The sequence below is a fragment of the Nanorana parkeri genome, unplaced genomic scaffold, assembly GCF_000935625.1.
Source record: "Nanorana parkeri isolate BGI_ZX_2015 unplaced genomic scaffold, ASM93562v1 scaffold1326, whole genome shotgun sequence".
In the NCBI taxonomy this organism is placed as follows: domain Eukaryota; kingdom Metazoa; phylum Chordata; class Amphibia; order Anura; family Dicroglossidae; genus Nanorana; species Nanorana parkeri.
The window spans coordinates 124400-129606 of record NW_017307594.1 but is presented as its reverse complement, the minus strand read 5'-3'; positions in this window follow the sequence as shown (position 1 = coordinate 129606).

Below are 5207 nucleotides of genomic sequence, written 5' to 3'. Positions count from 1 at the left end.
GGTGGAATCTGCCATTATCAGTGTTCCCCCTCTCCCTCCAGTACCAAGTGAAGCTTTAGCAATGCCCCTTCTATACACCAACTGTTGGCCAATGACAGCCGTGAGTTGCGAATCCAGAGCGAGGTTTGGAACGCAACCCGGAAGCATCTGGGAAACCACGCCCAGTACACCCAGTGAAGCGCAGACAGGGCTTGGAAGGCGTCTCTAAAGGCTCCCTTCCGGTCAGAGAGAGGCTACAGGACAGGGCTGAGTGGGTGGGGTTTGATCAGTGCTGGATCCTGGGGTAACAGGTAGGTTCCCCTCTTATTCTTCTGTTATCATGAGAAGTGTACATGATCCTGATGGGGTTCTATGGAGGGGCACAGCCAGCTGTATTTAGGATTATGGGTTTTGTGCATGTCACTGCCTAAAAAAGAAAAACTACCTGCGCTGCCAGGTAAAGCCAATCAGATGGTTCCTTTTGTGCTTTTGATGCAGGTTGGAACATGCATGGGAGAATCTGATTGGTTGCTGTGGGTGGCAGAGTTCTTCTGTTGGAATGCTTAGAATAGGCTGTAGGTTGCAGAAGCAAAGCTGTTGCTAATAGCAATCAGTGCTGCCACGTTATTCAGGCAGCAGATCTGGTTGCTATGGGCGATAGCTCCAGAGCTCATTATGAGCTGCAGGAAGCCTTTCCTACCTAACAGCCAGCCAGCTGAACTCCCGGCAGATATAAAAGGCACAAATACATCCAACTCTGTTAATAATTCAGTGTATTCTTTAATAGTGTATCAGTGTAAGTAGCTGGCATTGGCCTCTTATGGACCCTGTAGTGTGAGAGGAAGAAGCAGTACAGGGAGCCAATCAGTTCATGCGCTGAGAGGAGGAGAGAGCAGAGTGACAGGTGAGCTCATCACTGTGCTGCTTCTCCTATCACTGTCCAGTCACTGGTTGGGGACGGGTCCAGGATGGCCTGGGCTTAGAGGAAGTGAGTTGAATGATGCTGGACGTCAGACTGAGGAGAATGTGAGTGACAGCCGTCAGTGCTGATCACAGATGAGCTCATTGCTGTCATCAGGGTGGCTAATGGGAAGAATGGCTCCTCCTGCTGTCCGGGAAATGTCACCTTTCCTGTATGGCAGAGTCTGGTGGGCAGAGTCAGTTCCTGGCTTCTTCTATGTCATGGATACTCTAAAAGTGACATCTTCCTGTCACAATTCCCAACTCTCTTCCTGTCCTTCTATTGGACGTTCCCTCCCATCATTTTGTGTCCCAGCTCCTCATGTCATTTCCCCCAGAATATGAAATGGAGAAAATCCGGCAGAGATGGTGGGAGCCCCTCATAATGGGCACAGCGGGTGTACAGACCCGGGAAGTCAACACAGGGATGGAGGGAGCTCCTCATAATGGGGACAGCAGGTGTACAGACCCAGGAACTCAACAGAGGGATGGAGGGAGCTCCTCATAATGGGGACAGCAGGTGTACAGACCCAGGAACTCAACAGAGGGATGGAGGGAGCTCCTCATAATGGGGACAGCAGGTGTACAGACCCAGGAACTCAACAGAGGGATGGAGGGAGCTCCTCATAATGGGGACAGCAGGTGTACAGACCCAGGAACTCAACAGAGGGATGGAGGGAGCTCCTCATAATGGGGACAGCAGGTGTACAGACCCAGGAAGTCAACACAGGGATGGAGGGAGTTCCTCATAATGGGTACAGCAGGCGTACAGACCCGGGAACTGAGCACAGGGATGGTGGGCGCCCCTCATAATGGGCACAGCAGGTGTACAGACCCAGGAAGTCAACACAGGGATGGAGGGAGCTCCTCATAATGGGTACAGCAGGTGTACAGACCCGGGAACTCAGCACAGGGATGGTGGGAGCTCCTCATAATGGCACAGCAGGTGTACAGACCCAGGAAGTCAGCACAGGGATGGTGGGAGCCCCTCATAAATAATGAGCATAGCAGGAGTATAGACCCGGGAAGTCAGCACAGGGATGGTGAGAACCCCTTTATAATGGCCACAGCAGGTGTACAGACCCGGGAACTAAATGCAGGGATCTCACTAGAGTCCTCAAGAGATAGTAGTGACCTCCAGGTGGTGCGATCCTCGAGAATCTACCAAAAATTGTAAAATTGACATTTTGGGAAGACAGAGAGCTATTGGGTGACTTCCATGTTGTATCCTCCTCAATCTCTCTACAAAATTTCCAAGAAATAAGACAACGGCTGAGATGTCTATAAAATAACCCCAACTAGAGCAGGCACCGGCAGCAAAACCTTTCCGGGAGACCTGATAGGCGCTGGGTTGGAATGTTTTGGTCAATAGTCTTTTGCTCACCCAAGTCAGGTGGGTCCTTATGTACATACAAGCTTGTAGATCCCATTTCTGTCCCCCTGACCCAAATGCTCATTATGCTCCCTTCACAATGAATTGCTAATTAATGCATGAAAAATCATTATTTTATAATAGAATGTATATAATATGATTTTATATTTATTAGTAGTAGTATTATTTGTATTTTTATTATTATTATGTTAAAACTGAAAATAACTGTCATTTTTTTCAGTTATTTTCTCGCTATGGCTGAGTGCGCATACCCAGGGCTGTTGCCAAAGCCGTGTATTATGGGAACCGGTGTTGTACAAAGGCGAAGGTAGCGGAGGGCAGTTAGACAGAGTCAGGGAATCCTATGGTAAAAGTGGGGCTTTCCTTTAAGGCCTTGTTCACACCAAATGCAGACCAGATCCGGTCAGGTTTCTGCACACGCAGTGCAGTGGGTTGTGCCGCGTTATAGATGCGTTTTGGATGCGTTTTTGATGCGTTTAGGGCCAGTTTTGGTTAAAAAAAAAAATGTGTTTTTTTTTAAGTTTAACATGGGCTTTCAGGCACTTGCATGCGTTTTTGATGCGTTTAGGGCCAGTTTTGGTTAAAAAAAAAAAAACGGCCCTAAACGCATCAAAAACGCATGCAAGTGCCTGAAAGCTCATGTTAAACTTAAAAAAAAAAACGGCCCTAAACGCATCAAAAACGCATGCAAGTGCCTGAAAGCTCATGTTAAACTTAAAAAAAAAAACGGCCCTAAACGCATCAAAAACGCATGCAAGTGCCTGAAAGCTCATGTTAAACTTAAAAAAAAAAACGGCCCTAAACGCATCAAAAACGCATCCAAAACGCATCTATAACGCGGCTCAACCCACTGCACTGCGTGTGCAGAAACCTGACCGGACCTGGTCTGCATTTGGTGTGAACAAGCCCTTAATCAGGGCAGCAGACCACCGGGCCTCCAGCTGTGGTGGAACTCCAAATCCCATGAGGCATTGCAAGATTCTCACAGCCACAGACATGCCTCCCGGAGAGAGATGCATCATGGGATTCGTAGTCTCACCACAGCCGGAGGGCCGGAGGTTTGCGACCCCTGCTTTAAATACTCTGCACCTTTTCTCCATCAGGACAAGATGCCGTACTGCAGCGTCAACAACTGCCACAACCAAACAGGCAAAAACAAAATGCTGGAGGGCGTAGTCATGCACACATTCCCTAGAAAGCTCCACCGGATAAAACAATGGCTGCGCTGCATTGGTAGACATCGTATCCGGCAAGACGTGGAAGACCTGGACACTGTGGCGCAGCTCATACTGCACGGCGGTAACAACAGCTCGTTTCGCATCTGCTCCAGTCACTTTGCCCCGGAGGGCTACGTCTCAACAAAAGAGAAGAGGAGGTCCCTCCGACATGACGCCATGCCGACGGTGTTTACCGCCGACAATGAGAAACCAAATTGGTCCAACTTTCCAGCAGAGACAGCGGTCCAGCACAATAGCGCGAGCATGGTGCACGCCAGCACCTCCACAGACTGTCATGAAAACATGGAGGACAAGGGGGTTCAATGGCCAGAGTTTGAATTCAATGAAGGTGGAGAACCTTGGAAAATCCAGCATGACCATGTCTACCATACTCCAACCCCCGCCACCTCTTCTTCTCGGTCCGGGAAGGGCAGCTCAAAGCTAAAGATTATCGGCATGGACTTGGGTCCTTTGGATGACCAACCAGTTTCCTCCAAGTTTGATTCTGAATTGAAATCGTATGGTTTGGAGCTTGGCGCGGACAGAGATGGTTTTGACCGCAAATCCGTAGATGGTCATGAGGAATCAAGTGATCAGGTAAATCGTCAAAGCTTTATGGTTTTCTTCTAGGTTTTGGTCAACATCTCCAACCTGGAAAACTCACCCTCTGACTTTGAGGCACTGACCTGAAGCGAGTATGCAGGTAAGCACTTCTGACACTTCTTGGACTTCCTAATCCAGGGCTAGACAAATCCCAAGAGCCAAGAAGCCAACACTCCCTTAAAATTTACAGATGGCGCCCAACTTTTGAGCTTTTCTTGCTGTCGGTGGAGCTGGCTCCTAAAAAGATCCTGCTGCCTCCTGGGCTGGACAGACTGGCTCCTGAATTCCATACTGATTTCTCCACCTCTGTCTGAACCTGAATGTTTGTTCCTGGTCAGCAGCTTGGTAAGTAATGAAGCCAGAGGGTCAGCATAAGAGCCAAATAACAAGCATTTGTGGAATGAGACCAGCATTGTCAACTCCCATATTTTCATGTCAGGTTTACTTGAAATCATTTTGCTAAAGGTGACATTTACTCAAATGTTAACAGTCTGGGCTAGATAAGCGAAGAGCAATAGAAGGGCTGAAATAACCTCCCTGAATATACACAACTTTGAAATCCCTTCGGTGCCAGTCATGTGACCATAAAGCCTAGGCATTTGGCCATATGATATTTGCTGAAGGTAAAAGCTGCCGATCTGAGCTCTTCCCCTTCCTCAGAGATCACTTTATTTTTCATCTTCTTCAGTTGCACTTTAATTTTGGTGTAATAACTGAGGATTACATCACCATGCGCAGGGCTTTTATGATCACGCCTACAAGCTCCGGCATCCATTCTCAAAACGCCAGCATTATCCACCAAGAATGGAGGAGGACGAGAGTCACATGACTGAGATTGTATTAAACCTCGCCCTGGAGATCATCTACCTGCTGACTGGAGAGGTGAGGAGGATCACATGACATCACTCATCTCTATATTAATAAAACACAGACCTGACCGGAGAGGTGAGGAGGATTCTGGGAGGGTCACATGACATCACTCTTATCTCTATTAATAAAACACAGACCTGACCGGAGAGGTGAGGAGGATTCTGGGAGGTCACATGACATCACTC